At 41.4% G+C, this 18,367-nt stretch overlaps 1 protein-coding gene across 1 annotated transcript in view; it reads left to right on the top strand.

Moving 5' to 3' along the window:
- Positions 1–18,367, top strand: part of LOC145347959 (neurogenic locus notch homolog protein 1-like) — a 158,424-nt gene that overhangs the window by 20,170 nt on the left and 119,887 nt on the right. The window lies entirely within an intron of this gene.

Below are 18,367 nucleotides of genomic sequence, written 5' to 3'. Positions count from 1 at the left end.
GCTCCAACCAAATCTCTTGTGATGTTTTCGTACATTAAGGCATTGTATAAATTCAAGTTAACAGTAACATAACTTCAGAAGGAAGTTTCAGCAAGTCCTTGATTTATGTACTCAACATTCAGGTGTAACATGGCAAAGATACTGCAGCATGAAGTAATCCGAATCCATTACTTTGCATCAAATTTTTAGTGCATGTTGTCATCTTGCATTTACAGTAGGGCTTATTGCCCTCAGGATCTGCCGAAATGCTTTGTGCCAAGTGAATTACATTTGGGGTGCAGCACTGTTAGTGTGTAAACACAGTGGTCAGCCGATGCACAGCAAGCTGTGACAGCAAGTAAGGTGAATGAACAAGTCCGATTAGATTACTGAATGCTATTGTGCTTGGTCTAGAACGTCAGCTGGCAGCCTGGCACAAGCAAAGAAAGGAGAATCCTTTAGTGAGGCGTGCTTTTGCACAGAACGAACACCTAGGAATTGTCCTCGTGTTTGTAGTGCTGAGGACTGCATTCACCCTAGAGGTAATGGATACTCCTTGAGATACAACAAGGGTTGCATTGTTCTGAGGGGAGGAATAGATTGAATAGCAGAGCTTGAGAAATTTTACGTTTGAGTAAATGACTCGATGCTTTAGTGCCCCATTTTGTAATTTGTAGGTAGGCGAGATGACTGCTTTTGTAAGTGGCCTGGATTTGTCTACTTGCTGCTTCGACTGCCGAAGAGATAGGACTTTGTTCAATGTTTCAGCAGATTTGTTGCTGTGGTGCATTAGGTATAAAATGGAATAGTTGACTGACTTTGTGCTTTTAAATAGCAGCCACCCAACTTTACTAAATATTCCTATATTTGCATATCCCAGTAAGTTGACTAAATAATACCAAGAAGTGGAGTTCTATGTATCAGCTTTGGCTGAATGTGTAGCGTTTTTGCCTCTGAGCCAAGAGGTTGTGAGTTCAGGTCCCACTTCAGAGACTAGAAGATCTAGGCTCACTCCAGTGCACGATTGAGTGTACTGCATTTTTGGTTGTTTGATTGAAACCTTAAACTGAAGCCCAGCCTGTTCTTTCAGGTGGATGTATAAGATTATTGGGCTACCATCTAAGGCCTTTCAGCCATACTACACCGAGGGACTGAAAACCCCTCCCTCAGACAGTATTTTTGACATATAATGAAGATGGTAAATATTGACTAGTTGTAAACATCAACATATAGTAGTGGAAGAAACTGATTTGGTTTGCACCTGATGTAATGTCAACTTTGGTGATGTAAATTTTTATTGTAAATTTTATGAATTCAGTATATTTTTGGAAAACAAAGACCCATTAGCACTATTTTGAAGAAGAGTGTGAGTTCTTCCCAGAGTCACAGCCAACATCATTAAAAACGGATGATCTGGTCATTATCACGTTGCTGTTCATGTGCATAAATCAGCTCCTGAGCTTCTAATATTACAGCAGTGATTACATTTTAAATGTACTTCACTGACGAAAACACTCTGGGACTTCCTGAGGTCATGAAAATTGATGTATACATAGAAGTCTTTATAGATAATTTCCACTTCCACTACTTACAAGAAAACAATCCCCATGAAAAGAAAGAATTCATCAAAGATCCTTACAGGCAGTGAAGGATTTTTGAATGGTAGTCATTGTTGTGATGTAGAAAATGCAGTAGCCAATTTGCAAACATTGAAGTCCCACAAACCATTGTTCGATAATGACCAGATCATTTGTTTTTTAGTGATGTTGTTTGTCAGGTTTGAAAACATAATTATTTTCCATCTTTGCATCGTCATGATTCAGGACTAAATTAGGATTTTGTTATGTGCAAATCCGAATCTGCACTTAAACAATTTCATGAAGCCCCAGATGGTTTGTGGTGCAGTTGGTCAATGCGAGGATGTGATACTGAGCCAAACAAACTAACAGTGCTGTAGATTTTGGGACCTATATTGTCAACTCAACTGATCAAGGGTACAGTCTGTGATTGGAGTATGGCAGGTTAGGGAATGGACCAAATAGCAAGGCAAATATTGGTAGTTTCTATCAAGTTTATTTTGGGGGAAGTGCCTGGATGGTGTTGAGAGGTGGGGAAGTGGGGGTTGGTTGGATCATGTGATGGGTGGAGTTAGCCTTATTAGCTAATAAGACTCCAATCACCATGGTAGCCCACCAAGACATGACGCTTGGGCTCTTGCACGAAGATAACCAGTTGGGCCCTCTTTTTCTGGGATAGAACTCTACCCCAGAAAGGGAGAAAATTATAAGCTGTTAGTGATATGATATATTGAGCATATTGTAACAGGTGATTGACTTTTCTTTAAAAAAAGGGAAAAGCTCTTAGGAATCTAAAATTGAAAGCGTATTTCTCAAGTGTTGTTTGGAAGTTGAAAGAATTTTGGCCCACTTATTTATACAACATTGGACCATTCAATAGGTGCTTTCCTGAATGAGCAATAACCTGATCCAAGGCATCTTAATGTTGTTTCTGACATGCAACATATTCGTTCATGTAAACTTCTCTGTTATGGAGGCAAGGAGAAAATTAACTTGTCAGTGGGTGTGAAATAGGAGGAATTATTGGAAGGGAACTTAACACTGCAGTCCCGTTCAAACTGTGTGGAAAACCTGGTTTAGGTGAAAGAAGACAAACAGTCCAAGTTAATTGCTGGTAAGTTATCTCGAATGTTACAAAAACTCTTTGCTGGTCGGTGTACTTAATTTCTGCTCCAATCTGGTGGTTTTGAAAGGTCATGCGTCTCGAAAGATTTGACGTTGATTTAAGTGGACTGTTGGCAACCTTCCTATTGACACAGCAGACTGGAATGTTGTGTAGCAGACAAACCTCTGTCGCTAAATATTTACTTTTTCAGTGTTAACATCTCTGGTAATGCTTTTTTTTCCTCTCTCTTTACCCTTTTTTATGATTTGTTTTCCTCCCACCTCTCTCAAATTCTCCTTGGTGCCATGGATTCCCAAGCCTTTTGTTGCCCTGGTTAAATATTAGAGCAGGCGAGAGGTGCTTTTGTACTCTCTTGGCAAGTGCGCCACCTCTACTTGACTTTTGAGATCAGGAAATTGTTGTTGGAGAATGCGCGAATGGCGACCAGTTTCACATCCATCTCTCTGGACAGGTTGTATCTGCATTCAGACTTGAAACAGATTCAATTCACCTTGCCTCTTTGTCTCTCCCTTCCTTCTTCCCTAAAGGTGCTGATTCGAGTTACTAAATGTTTTCACAGGTCAGCATGCTGTTTAACATAGAAGCATAAAAAATAGGAGCAGGAGTGGGCTGTTGGCCCTTCAATCCTGCTCCGCCATTCTTTACGGTCATGGCTGATCATAAGAAACAAAAGAAATAGGAGCAGGAGTAGGCCATCTAGCCCTTCGAGCCTGCCCCGCCATTCAATAAGATCATGGCTGATCTGAAGTAGGTCAGTTCCACTTTCCCACTTTCTCCCCATAACCCTTAATTCCCTTGTCTATCAAAAACCTATCTACCTGTGACTTAAATATATTTAGCGAGGCAGCCTCCACCACTTCAACGGGCAGAGAATTCCAGAGATTCACCACCCTTTGAGTGAAGAAGTTCCTCCTCAACCCTGATCTAAACTGCACCCTCCCCCCCTTTATTTTGAGGCTGTGCCCTCTAGTCCTGTTGTGCTTTCATCCAACTCAGTAACCTCTTCCCTCAATCGCTTTGTGTGGTAGTGAATTCCAAAGTCTGGCCACTCTCTGGGTGAAGAAATTTCTGCTGATCTCACTCCTAAGTGGTTTACTAGATCATCGGACAGTTCCAGACTTGCCCATTGAGAACACCCTTGCTGCATCTACCCTGTCCAGCCCTGTTGGAATGTTATGGGTTTCTATGAGAACCCCCTCATTTTTCTGAACTCCAGCAAATACAGTCCTAGTTGACTCGCTCTTCTCGTAAGTCATTCCCGCCGTCCCAGGAATCAGTCTGATAAACCTTCACTACACTGTCTCTATAGCAAGAATACAGTTTTTCTAGTAAAGAGACCAAAACTGCATACAATATTCCAGATGTGTTCTCACCAAGATCTGTGTAATTGGAACAAGATGCGCATGCTCCTGCACTTAAAGCTTCCTGTTATGAAGGCCAACATATTATTTGTCTTCTTTACCTGCATACTTACCTTCAACAACTGGTATATGAGGACATCCAGATCTCGGTGCACATCCCCTTTCTCAGTCTATAGCCATTCAGATAATCTGCCTTCCTGTTTTTGCTACCAAAATTAGATTAATCCACACTATATTCCATCTGCCATTCATGGCACAGTGGTTAACACTACTGCCTCTCAGTGCCAGGAACCTGGGTTCAATTCCTGGCTTAGGTCATTGTCTGTGCGAAGTCTGCACTTTCTCCCCATGGCTGTGTGGGTTTCCTCCCACAGTCCGAAAGATGTGCTGGTTGGTGCATTGGTCATACTAAATTCTCCATCGCTTTACCTGATCAGGTGCTGGAGTGTGGCGACTCGGGGATTTTCACAGTAATTTCATTGCAGTGTCAATGTGAGCTTGCTTGTGACATGAATAAATAAACTTAAAACTCATTTGTCCATTCACTCAGCTTGTCCAAATCACACTGAAGCATCTCTGTATCCTCACAGCTTACCCTCTCACTAGCTTTGTGTCATCTGCAAATTTGATTATTTTCCTCATCTAAATTATTAATATATATTCTAAATAGCTGGCGTCCTAGCACTGATTCCTGCCTTGATCCCAGCCCTACTAGTCACTGCCTGCCATTTGGAAAAAGCCCTGTTTATTCCAGTTTTCTCTCCATCTCACTATACCACCCCCAATCATATGCACTTTACTTTTACACGCTAATCTCTTATGTGGGACATGTCAAAAGACTTCTGAAAGTGTAAATAAACCACATCCACTTGCTCCCCATTGTCAACTCTATCAGTTACAACCTCAAAGAATTCCTATAGGTTTGTCAAGCATGGTTTCTCTTCTGTAAATCTTTGCTGACTCTGTCTGATCCTGCCACTGTTTTCCAGGTGCTCTGGTATCAAAGCTTTTATAATGGAGTCTAGCATTTGCCCAATTACGGACGTCAGGCTGACTGGTCTATAATTCCCTGTTTTCTCTCTACCTCCCTTTTTAAGTAGTGGGGTTACATCAGCCTCTTATCTGTAGAACTGTTCCAGAGTCTCATTTCAGCATGAGAACATCATTGCTGGGCCTGACCCTGTCTTTGAATCCCTATATTGGAGAATTTGGGAGTCCTCGATGGTCAATATTGAGGCTAGTATTTGCTTTTCCCTATCATCATGACCTCTGAGACTCTCCAGTCAATTGTAACAAACCAACACTTGATCAATTAACAGAGAAGTCTTGAAATCATGCAGCTCAGTGGCAAACTGAGCAGTCCTATATCTCTCCACTTCGAGGAATTAGGGAGCCACGATCTTCCCTTTGTGGACTTGGAAATTCCCGAGTTGTCCCTCTTAGTCCAGTTTCTGTTTAAGAACTTCTCTATTCCCTCAAGTGGAGAGGGTGTGGGTTTATGCATGTGCATAGGCACAATGTGTCAGGGCAGATTAGTCTGGGGCTTCCCCTGGCTTTTTAAATTGTATTTTTTTTTGTTTACTATTGGACCCCCATGGTCTTTTAATAAAAACTGCTATCCTGTTGGCAGGCTTCCACTTTCGAGTGCTTTGTGAGATGGTGTCTTAGCAAATATTTTTAGGTATTAGGTTGTGAAAGGATCTGCTACATTCGCTGTGACACTGCGTGATCTTTGAAATTTGCAGTCTGCAATTTGGAAAGTAGCCGAGGGTGCCTGGAGCGAAAGGGGCTGCTTTTGTTCATCAAGAAACTATGTCGATCTACTGCTGTCACGGAAACGCTTGTTGTGGGAGTGGGGGTATTTTTATATTTGTTTCAGTTTTTTATTAAATGCAGGGTTTATTAAGTTAGACAAAAATGGGAAATGCACATTGTTTCTTCTTATTAGCAATGTGTGTGGTAATTTTAGAAGCGGGTGAGAATGTTGGGCACAGTTCTCCTGGTTATTTGAATGGATACTGAGGTTAGTAGGGGATATGGTGGTGAAGTTCCCAGTTCTGCTTGGGTACCTTTTTCTTCTATTCAACATAAAAGAGACTTATTACGTTTCACATGGGTTATCGCTGTGCCACTGATAAGAATCCTTGCACAGGTATACAGTGGACAGAACATGATGCTGTCTTCTAAGGTTTCCAGACCTGCCTGAGGAAGGCACCAATACCACAGCAGCAGTCCATCCATATACTTCCTCTAGTAGCAGAGGCTATGGCTGCTAAGGGTTTATTTTAATGTCTGGCTCCTGAAATATCATGTCAGGCCCATGCAGACTTGTGGGGAACCACAAATGATGACCTGGAAACAACAGATTTCCGTGTGTGTAGTTCTTTGACTATTGCTTCAATGTTGTGGAATCCACTTGGTGATATAAAGTGGGCAATATTCCATTGTACTGGGAGTCTAAGTTAATAACAGTATACATGGCACCATATGAAAAATATCTTTTAAGCACTTTGTGCAGTAAAGTGTCTGTCCTGCTGGCAAGCTTCTTGCCAGCAAATGCACAAACAGCATCAAGGTGAATGACCTGTTGATGTCTTTCTAGTGGTGTTGGCTAGGAAAGGAATGTTGGCAAGGAATAGTCAGAGAATTCCCTGCTCTTCGTTGAATCATGGGTGGAATCTTTAACATCTGCCAGAGCCTGGCGACAGAACTCTGTTTAACATCTCATCTGAAGGACTTGAAGTAGTCTGTGGTATTAAATCCGCTATCAGAAGCGGCGACTAATTGGCTTGGGATCTAACAACTGTAAATGTGGAATTTGAGAGAATTATTGAGATTTTTGATTTTGGGTTGCGATGTTCAGTAACTGACAGTGAAGTGCTCTAGAATCCATCAATGAAAACAGATTGTGTGGAACTCTGAGGAGCTGAGTTATTTGGCAATACAGGTTTGTTATTGCATGTAGGAGGTCTTGCAAAACGTATGTTTGATTAAATGCATGCTTTGCACTCTTGTTTTTGAAAGTGAGGAAATTGTTCGATTTAGGACCGTGATCTCAGTTAAATGATGTAATCAAAGACTTAACTTGATTGATGGTTTTTTACATTCCATGAGCTTTAGAACAACTCAAACTAATGCTGGGGCAAGCACTATAAATTCACCCAAAGTTGCTGATGCCCATCTTTCCAGCAGTGAAGATGCCACCCATTCATTTCTCCCCATGATGGTAATCATCAACCAATTACTCGTTGACCAAGTCATTCCTCATGTCCCCCTTCTTTCCTGTTTAAAATCATCACTCACTGTTCACTTGCAAGCCTTTGAGCAATTACATTTTCAAATGTGATGCCATGATGCTTAAATTATAACAACAAAGTATGAAGCTTTTCTGGCTCCTGCCATCCAGAATTCTAGCTGGCCTATTTTTGGAATTTGGAAACTTTCAGCAAAACAAAACAACTGGACCATCTGATCTGACTCTAGATTCTGAACAGGAAAGTTGAGGCCACAGCCACAACAGCCATGATCTTAGTGAATGGCGGAGCAGGCTTGAAGGGTAAAATGGTTTATTCCTACTCCTAAGTATTATGTTCCTATGTGAATTTAAACATTATTCAGGAACAGAAGTAATCATTATTGCATGATATTTATTGGGGGTGAAATGATAGAATCCTTACAGTGCAAAAGGACATTCGGTCCATCGAGTCTAAACCAGCACTCCAAAAGAGCATCTTACTCAGGCCCACCGACCTGCCCTGCCTCTGTAAATCCGAGCTAATCCACCTCATCTACACTAACTCATTCTGTGACCAAACAAGCATCCCAGTGGAAAGTGTTTTTTTTAATGAAATGGGAACGATTGGGCTTGTTTGTGATACCTATCATGGTTCAGTGGTTTGTTGACACTCATTGGCCCAGATTTTATGATCTCGTTTGGGCGAAGCTCATAAAATCCCACTCTAGACCAATGAAGAATTCTGTTCTGCAAGCCTCACCCGCCCTGACTGTGGGGCAAGCGAGGTGGTCAAATTCCTGAGCTCAGAAGCAACATTACTGAGTGTCCACTTGTGATGTTCCAGGCAATGTGTGTGGGACCAGTCTGATGGATTAACATGTCTTCCCATCATTTTTGTACTGAATAAAGTTCTAACCAGTATATCTGTTTTCACAGTATTTCCCATCAGTTAGCGTAGATATAGTCCTGTCAATCTCTGCTCTCAACTTGAAGTTGAATTTTGGATGTACCTAGTCCGTACAATTTTATCTTTGTTTTGACGTGATTCCCTCTTCTCTTGGCCATAGCCGTCTTTCTACACTGTGGCGGTCAGATTTTTCCAGTCGTTCCTTGTGATGTGTGTCCTCTAATGCTGAGCACCAGGCATGTTTCTCCGTTCAGCCAATCCAGTTCACGCCTGTTTGTTTTGGTGTGCTAGGATACTGTGACCAATACTGTGATCAGTGCATTGCAGACCACCAGTATGGTTCTTGGAGACTTCCCTGCTGCTGTCTTGACCACAAATCCAAGTACTTTTTGCTCATTTTTGTTTGTTGCGCAGTGATGCCCGGATGTTAAATGGTCACTTCCAGACACAGCGGCCCTCTGTCAATTCAATGCCATTCATTTCATATTTGTGTTTTGTGTGCATTAATTCTCGACTATGCCGTTTATTCCATCAGTGTTGGATTTCACTTGACTAATGTTGTTCACTTGTGTAGCCTGTGTAGATTGTTCTATAAAAGCTTGCTGCATTTCCATTTTGTTGTTCTGCGTTATTTTCACTGGACAGCTAGTTTGCAAAGTGCTGCTGATGCCCGTAGGACCTTACTGTGCCCACAATGTGTTTTGTGCATTCAGATTGAGAAACGAGAACTAACCTCTAATATGATTTGTTGCACATATCATTTCATGAAATGTCATTGTGGTTTGTGCTGAGGCTCAACTGTTCAGAGCACCTCCAGGGTAAAGTTGACTTGTCGAGCTTTGATCCAATCTCTGCCAGATCTAATTGGATATGAAACAGAACGTCTCTTACTTCATGATATGAAAGAGTTGTACTGCTGTGTTTGCATTGCCATCTTTGTGCTTCCTCCTGTGAAATATTCCTGCTGCTTTGTTCAGAGACGAAGGTCGCGTTGGATAGAGTTGTTGCATCTGTGTCTTGCTTTAAAAGGATCACTTGGGGCTTGCTGCGACTGCTGTCCTTTTAATCAGGGCCTGGGGATTTCTGCAGACTGTATGGGTTAGGTTGTTGCCAGATGAAAAGGCATGCACAACCTTACTGCCACAGTCATAATTGGCATCTTGCTGGTGGAGCTGAAATGTACAGTGCAAACCAGTTTCCTGCTGCCACATCACAGTAACCATCAAAAGCCAGTGCAACCAGAGTGGTATTTCTGGATTTTGAGGAAGGTGCAATATATGATAATTGTGTTGAGCAAAATTTAAAAATTTAATTATAAGACAAGTCATCAAAGGATTTTTTTTAAGTCAGCTACAACTTTCTCCAAACTCTCCCTTTCCAACTTCAGCTTCTAGTTCCTCCTTACCCCATTGTCACATTGAAGAAAATGATGGTCTCTCTGAGCTGAGCTGATTTGAGAATGCAAACATATCTTCAGGCAAGTGGCCATTCTGCCATTACTTCTAGCACTGCATCATGAACTGCAAACTTCCTTTTTTGCTCTTCCTTTTGCACAAAAAATTCTTATTTAATGAACTGTGCTCTGAATGACCCGTTCCACATTGTTGACAATGACATAATAGGTTCTGATACATGCAAGTGCGTACACATCATATGTTATCATAGCTATACAGGTGCTTAAGAGGCGGAAGGATTTGGTGCCTGGAGCATTCATTGTACTTATAGACCACAATATTCTGCTGGCTCACGGTAACAAGGAATATCATTGGGATTTCCTTTTGATGATCTTCCTTGTAATTCTACACATTTAGATTTTTCCACATCTGAGGTCAGCAAGCGAATGGTGGTTTGGTGTGGAATGGAATAATGTGAATGAACTTCAGGAGTCTAGTGACAAAGTCATTGATGGTTTTTCATGACGGACATGTTTGAGGTGGGGACTGGGCTGACTATTTTGCCCAGGTGAAAATGGAACGTCTTGGATGATAGGAAGGACATAAGATCAGAATTTCATCTTGTGATCAGACAGGATGCCATGGTTTATAAACAGTCCTGTTCAGCCTGACATGGTGGCTATCGTTGGAGGCAAGTTGATTTGGTGAGCATCGGAGTTAGGTGCTTGAGCTAAGTACAGCAGCTTCAGTCTGCCCTTTGGAGTAAGTTGTACCTCATGCAAGACTGGATGAAGGATAAAGCAATCTGACAGCACAGAGGCAGCAGAGTGGGATAATGAGAAGCTGGATGTCACCTGCTGACTATGTGCACACAATGTCATCAAGAGACAGATACATTGTTGAAGAGGAATGGACCAAGTGTGAATTATTTAGTGAACTCCTGAGCTGATGTTGTAGGGAGTGGGAAGAAGCCATTTCTGGAGATGATGTGGCTTCCATTAGATAGGTGAGCAAAAATGATCAGGCTTGTAATTGTAACCTGAAAATATATTTTTAAATAGAAAAATAGGGAGGGCTTGATGAGAGGAATCTTTGATCTCTGGTGCGTTCTACTGGATATCTTTCTTCGAATCTGACTATATGAATAGTTAAAACCCGAGAGAAGATTGTGCCCAGCTGAGGGTGCTGAAAATGAATTTTTCAGTGTTGAGCAGTTGGTGACTCTGGGTTTTTTGATTTTGATTTTTTTGATTTGATTTATTATTGTCACATGTAGTAGTATACAGTGAAAAATATTGTTTCTTGTGTGGTAGACAAAGCATACTGTTCATAGAGAAGGAAACAAAAGAGTGCTGCATGTAGTGTAACACTCATAGCTAGGTGTAGCGAAAGATCAACTTAATGCACGTAGGTCCGTTCAAAAGTCTGACTGCAGCAGGGAAGAAGCTGTTCTTGAATTGGTTGGTACGCGATCTCAGACTTTTGTACCTTTTTCCTGAAGGAAGAAGGTGAAAGAGACAATGTCCAGGGTGCGTGGGGTCCTTAATTATGCTGGCAGCTTTGCCGAGGCAGCGGAAGTGTAGTCAGTGGGTGGGAGGCTGGTTTGCGTGATGGTTTGGGCTATGTTCACGACCTTTTGAAATTCCTTGCGGTCTTGGGCAGAGCAGGAGCCATAACAAGCTGTGATGTAACCAGAAAGAATGTTTTCTATGGTGCATCTTTAAAAGTTGATAATTGTAGCTGACATGCCAAATTTCCTTAGTATTCTGAGAAAGTAGAGGCATTGGTGGGCTTTCTTAACTATTGTGTCAGCAGGGTTGGAGTTGACTGTGTTCTGCAGTATTACCTTTCTAGTTCCCTTCTAGCTTTGTTTGCGTTTTGTGATTCACAGTAGGCACTGCACTTTGCTCAGTAGGAAAACCTTTCAAAAGTTGGGGAGTTGTAGTTCCCCACTACAGTAGAAAGGTAGGATTTGTACACTTGTAATTAGTCCTAATGTCCACTGCTGACCAACTTTGCCTGCTTCTCTTCTTCGAGGCTTTGGTTCAGTGAAGTATCAGCGGAACTGTACAATCAGCCCTGGTGGGTCTCACTTGTGTTTTCCTGGACAGAGTGGCAGTGTGATTTATAAAAATGTGGAGGATAGCTGAAGTAAGTCCAATCTTGTCCTCCTCACGCACACTCCAGCAGGAGTTGCTGGAACATGACCTAGAGTGAGAATTTGGACTAATTTGCTTCTTTTTACTTCCAATTCTGGAGTTCCAGGGCCAATTGTAGTATCTTGACCTCAAGCAATGTGACAATGAAATAACTTAGCATAGAGGACATGAAATCTGGGTCTTTGGATCAGGAGTATTTTGGAACTGAGCCACTGGATAGCCACAGTAAAAAGTCTGACAACACCAGGTTTTAGTCCAACCGATTTATTTGATAGTAAACTCACAAGCTTTCGATTTACTATCAAATAAATCGGTTGGACTAAAACCTGGTGTTGTCAGACTTTTTACTGTGTTTACCCCAGTCCAACGCTGGCACATCCACACCACTGGATAGCAGCAGATTTAAAGATGAATGATTTTGATATTTGACTATTGTACATAAAGAATAAGAATCTTAATGCCTCCTCTGGTATTCTTACTGTACGGAATTCTCATCTGGCAATGTTCAGAATGCTCCTAAAGACTCTGTTTTCCCCATCTAGTCCAGATATTTATCACACTCTGCATGAGGAAGAAGTTTTATAACTTATAATAAAAGCAAAATTACTGCAGATGTTAGAATCTGAAACCAAAAGAGAAAATGCTGGAAAATCTCAGCAGCTCTGACAGCATCTGTAAGGAGAGAAAAGACCTGTAGTTTTGAGTCCAGATGACCTTTTGTCAAAGCTTTGAAAAAGGATCATCTGTATTTGCAATGTCAGCTCTTTCCTCTCCTTACAGATGCTGCCAGAGCTGAGATTTTCCAGCATTTTCTCTTTTGCTTATAAATTATGGTCCTGCTATGCCACTGCCATTTTAAAATAACATTCACAATTTATCTCCTGGAAGCCTTTGAGATTATTTATTTGCTGTCTCAGGTCACTGGGGAGGTCAAATCACATGGTTCAGGGCTTAATTAAGATTCAAAAAGTAGAAGTGATGAAGAATTAAATTTTAAAGTCACGAGGTAATGTCAAGCTTTGGTTCTGAAAGGTTCGATCATCAGAAGGAGGCAGGATTCAGGGAGTTGAACTATAACCACTGTTATAGAATCATTAGAATCGCTGCAGTGAAGAAGGAGGCTATGCGGCCTTCCAAGTCTGCACCGATCATAATCCCACCCAAGCCCTACCCCCATAACCCCATGCATTTACCCTAGCTAGACCCTGTGACACTCGGGGGCAATTTAGCATGGTTAATTCTCCTAACTGTCTCATCTTTGGACTGTGGGAGGAAACCAGGGCACTCTGAGGAAACTCACACAGACAGGGGAATGTGCAAACTCCACACATACAGTGATCCCAGCCAGGAATGGAAGCCAGGTCCCTGGCACTGAGAAGCAGCGGTGTTCGCTGTGCTGCCCATGGTGAGCTACTGGGATATAATGAGAGATCAGTTGATCTCTGGGTGAAAAGTTGTGGACATGGCAGATTTAAATCTCCTAATTCGACTGGAGATTTTTTGATTTCTATTACAGCAGAATAGAATAGCATAACCTCAAAGTGTATGCATGAATTATTAAATTTCCTTTTACCATAGCTGTTGACCTTTTGAAGCCTTCAATAATAAATACTCCGAGTATAAAATATAAACGTCATTCTGGAATGTGAAAGAAAAACACCAATAATTTATATTGAATACATGTAGCACAGGTGATTTAATAAACTAAATGAACAAAAATGCCTTTACCCACAATGGAAATGTTTTAAAATGCATCAAATTCATTGTCTTCAGCATCCGACCCAGGGTTTGTCAAATTAATTCTGAGTCAGTTTGGCTGTGGCACCATCATCAGGGTAAAGCCACGCTGGATCAGATTTGCACTTTTCAGTTTCGAAAGTAGCCTCTGAGTAACCTGCTGCAACATTAGGCATTTTTGTTCCATAAAGCAGTGACAACTGATGGCTGTTGCTCTGAAATCTTTGCTGGATTTGGTTTGGTGTGAATGTGTATCTTGCATTTCATTGTCACCAGAAACCATTCTGACCATTTTCTCGGACCCATTCTGAAACATGCTTTGCTAAGTGAAGCTAGTGGCTGGCCTCTGTTCTCATGACACGTTTGGTCTTGAACATCTTCTCCAGGCCAGGTTCCTCCTTCCATTCTTCTTGCATCAGTTTTTCACCAAACTGCAGCAGTTATTTGACAAGTTTGCAAGTATGCAATTTTTGGATTCAAAGCAGCTTTATACTTTTGTTGGAAGACAGTCTTCTCTTTGTTTGCCACGTGGGTGGTCTGTAATGTCTGGTTGTGTCTCAAACTCCCACACATCTTCACAGCACAACCCATATGCATGCTTGATCCCTTTTGCCCAGTTATAAGCTCAGTGAAACATGCACGTGGGGCACAAAATTGAGACTGATAATACCGAGAGTATAGTGAATCATGGCTGCAAAAAGGGGTTGATGTCTACACTAAAAATATACAAAAATATGATTCTTGGGGCCTGCAGAATGGGGTTATCTTATACACTGTGGTATCTCATTGGAGGAGTTGGCTGGGAGAAGTTGCCAAGAACCACAGTACAAAGGGGTAAAAGAAGTTGTTGGAATCTGAAACAACAGCAGAAAATGTTGAAAAATCTCAGCAGGTCTGACAGCATTTGTGGAGAGAGAATAGAGCTTGTGTTTGACGAAGGGTACAAAGGGATCTCTGACTATTTGCCTAATCTAGTTTCCTTACACTGCAGCCCAGCTACTACTTGTGAAATTGCCTTACTTTTTTTGTGTTTGGGGACAGTAATAAAAAGGAGCTAAAGATTTTAGTGGTGAAACCACTGTTCAAGTCCGTACAGTTGTTTCCAAAGGCTGTGAAGAGACCGTAGTTTAGCTGTTTTTTTTCCCCTCCCTTTTGTAAACGTGAGTTAAATGTTTGAGATATTATTGAAATACTGAGTTAGTTTCCCATATTTAACTTATTTTTTTGCATTGATTTATCGGCACGTTGAATCTGACCCATTGCCTTGTTTGTTGATCACTGACTGTTGTCTCACTGCTTCTCACATCATCTTGTGTGTGAACATAACAATTGAGAAACATTGTAGGAAACCCGACTAAACTCGCGCCGTCTTTTAAGCTACAAATTTTGGTTGACAAATGGGCAAAATGACATGCTGCTAATCACTGAAGGTGCAAGGTCCATGTTTGATTCTTGATCCATGCAGTTGGAGCTGAGCCTCCCTCAGTAATGGAAGTATGACAGAAAAGTGCCAACTGGACTCCTCCTGATAGAAGATACAAGTTTGTATGTACAAACTGGTGTCACATTGATGTAGGATGGGGGTACAGGAGACATGATGTTGAAACGTACCCCAGTTCAACTCCCAAAATATGTGCAAGATGTACAAATACTGTGATTCAGTTAGGAAGAAAAAGCTGAACAGCCCTGTTCAACATCCTGCTGTAATTTTATTTTGTTTAATTAAATTAAATAGAAACAAGTTCCTGGGGCTTGAAGCCAGTCAATTACCTGACAAGTGCAGTGCTAATTAGTTCAAATTGTTCAGTAAGGACAAATTTTGTCTCATTGAGCACACCTTTATTTGTAATTTTGTTGGTTTCTTGAGGTGTTCAGGAGTTGCTGGTTGTGACCTTGCGTGGTTCTGTGATGAGAAGTCATCGATTTTCTAGCACATGGATGTAATTCCTCCCCTGCAGTCTTGCTGCCAGGCGCAGATGTTTTGTGTATAAGTGTAATGTTTGCCATGGAGGTTTTGCGTTTCAATGCAAGAAACATTTGAGCTGCCGATACCTTTTTTTTGTGAACTAAGTAGGGTGGGTTGGGGGAAGCAGTGGCTAGAGCTTGCAAGAAGTGAATATACTTAAATGAAACACCGCCTCTTCAGAGTAGGTTTAACAGTTGTGATTTATGGAGATAGTGACTGGGCCAGAGGTTATGCATGTGGAACAGCTCTGTGCAAAATTGATTTTCTCCGAACTTTCACCAAGTCCACAGCAATCGGAGATCACATTCCAGTTTTTTTTTCAGTTCATCATTGGGATTTCTAAAGTTTGTGGTTGGATTGTAAGTCTGCACACGTTAGACTACAGTTTTAGCCCTGCATACAGAGAGGAAGAAATGCCAGAAAACCTAGATAGCCTTCAAAAGGCTTGTAACCTTAGGAGCCAGCAATTGGAATCCATTCTTTGGTCAGTAATTCCATTTCGGGAGCGACATTATTCCAGTCTACTGGAAGTAGTGTCACTGAGAAGTCTTTTTAGAAAATGGGCTTTGATCTGCACTTGCTTAAAGTGGGTGAGTACAGGGTAAAATGCCATGTGCTTTTTTTTTGTGAGGATCGCTCTCAAAGTAACATGTAACCTTTGGCTGCAAATTTCACCTTGATTCTTGGCAAGGGAAAATTGAGGAAATGTGAATCAAGAATGTTTGTTTGTAGTGAGCAAGCCATCTGCAATTACTGGAAATTGTTCTTCAATGAGGAGAACTGCAGCTTTGACATGCTAAGGCTAATATTTCAGGGGAAATATTGTGATCTGCAGGGCAGGTCATTGATGGAGGCCCCCTTATTTTTCTACCTTTTTTGTACACACTGGCTTGATGGAAGATTGACTGCTAATCAATCACAGAAAGCAACACAGCCAAACCATCATTTGTTGTCTTCTGATCTATTTTCATGCAGTGTTTAGTGAAAAATAAATCATTAACTGGAACTCTGGCTGAATTGCTCTATGTTACTCTTGTTCCTCTTCCTCCTCAACCACACCTTCTCCAACACCTTAAAAGCCACAGACATTGAGTTGACTTGTACCTTCAAAATTACTTTGGCTGGCTGAGATCAACACTCTTGGAAATATAGCTGGGATTGAATCTCTGTAACCCTTCTTCTACAAACACTGGTTGGATGATTTCAATAGGAGGTTTCATCATATGACCCCCAACCACTTCGCCATTGTACATGAACCTCTGACACATGCATTTACACAGTGCATCATCCTCCTGTGTTCATTAGAAAACATGATGTGGCGATGCCGGCATCGGATTGGAGTAAACACAGTAAGAAGTCTCACACATCAGGTTAAAGTCCAACAAGTTTATTTGGTAGCAAAAGCTACTAGCTTTTGGAGTGCTTTGAAGGAGCAGCGAGTGCTCCGAAAGCTAGTGGCTTTTGCTACCAAATAAACCTGTTGGACTTTAACCTGGTGTTGTGAGATTCTTGCATTAGAAAGCAAACAGACTTGTTGGTTGAATCTTTGATTCTGTGTCAGTCCAACAGACTTTCTCCCCACTTCCCCCCCTTTTCTCTGTGTTATATTCTCCCAGGTTTTCTGCAGCAGTTTTCTGAAGGTTTATCCTTTGATTCTGAAAGGTTGCCTGCTCTGTTTGACAGGAGCTGTGGGTGTTCTATTAGTTGAAATGGGACTATGCTCCCATGAACAGTTTTGAGGACATGATCCTGCAATGAAGTTTGAAGAATGTGTCTCGCTAGGATACTCTGTATAATTGCATGTTTTGCTGTTTGTTAGGACTGTCAGGTCCGTGTTGATTGAAGAACCTGGTTTGTATAACTTCTGTACAAACGGTGGCCCCTATGCCCTAATACATGTTGCAATGACAAAGGAAGTTGCTCCACAGTCCATTTGATTCAGTCATACTGGAAGTTTCACAAACAGCTGTGAGCCAAAGCATGCTATTCAGCCCATCACATCTGTGCATTCCAATGTCTCTCAGCATTCCAATTTGTTGCCATTTCCTGCCCCATCAATATTTCTTTCCAGTGTTTTCCAGACATTTGCTTGTTTTCTTTCAAAGACTATCATGAATTCCACCTCCACCTCTCAACAACTATTTTTGCAGTAACAAATTTCACGCAACTCTCTCCCAAAGCCAAAAATGTTTCAGATTAATTTCTCAGGTACGCTCCAGGTGGAGTGAGTACTGGGTATTTTAAACTGAGACCTGGTGATTACATCTGTCTCCATTTCCTGATGCATGAAATGGGATAATGTTCAATCAGAACGAAAATGTTTTTATCAGTTATCACAAGAACACATATTTGAGTGCATAAAATATTAGGATAGGATGGTGCTCTCCCCCACGTTGTTAGAAACAAGACACACCCATAATGAACACTGAAGGTATTTTTGTGTAGTGGATTGTACAGCTCCTGTCTATGGTGACTGACTACCCCTTGAGCAGCTTTTATGCAATTAGGTCCTTGGATGCAGTACCTTTGCAGGTTTCCCAATTCCTCAGTCAGAATTATGAATATTAGCACCCAGTACTCATTTTCCATGTTAATTGTTTACTTAGTAAAGGCAGAATCCATAATGGCCTTTGAAAGGGAGATAGGTAAATATTTCTACAAGAAAAAGTTGGTAGGGAATGTTGATGGGTGTGGGGAATGGAACTTAAGTTCCAGTGTTATTTGAGATCAGCCACAGGTTTGATGGACTGAATGGCATTCTGCACAATAAACCTGTTTTGGTTCACAGCTATTCATACGCAAGGGTATGCAGCTGATAGGAGAGTAAAAGTTGGTAAAAGTGACCGTAGCTGCTGGTTACAAACCCACCTGGTTCATTAATGCTTAAGGAATGAAAACCTGACTCCAGTCCCATATGATGCGATTG

This window comes from Carcharhinus amblyrhynchos, chromosome 9 (assembly GCF_965287045.1).
Source record: "Carcharhinus amblyrhynchos chromosome 9, sCarAmb.v2.hapA, whole genome shotgun sequence".
NCBI lineage: Eukaryota > Metazoa > Chordata > Chondrichthyes > Carcharhiniformes > Carcharhinidae > Carcharhinus > Carcharhinus amblyrhynchos.
The sequence above is the reverse complement of the archived record's forward strand: the minus strand, read 5'-3'. Positions and strand labels throughout refer to the sequence as shown.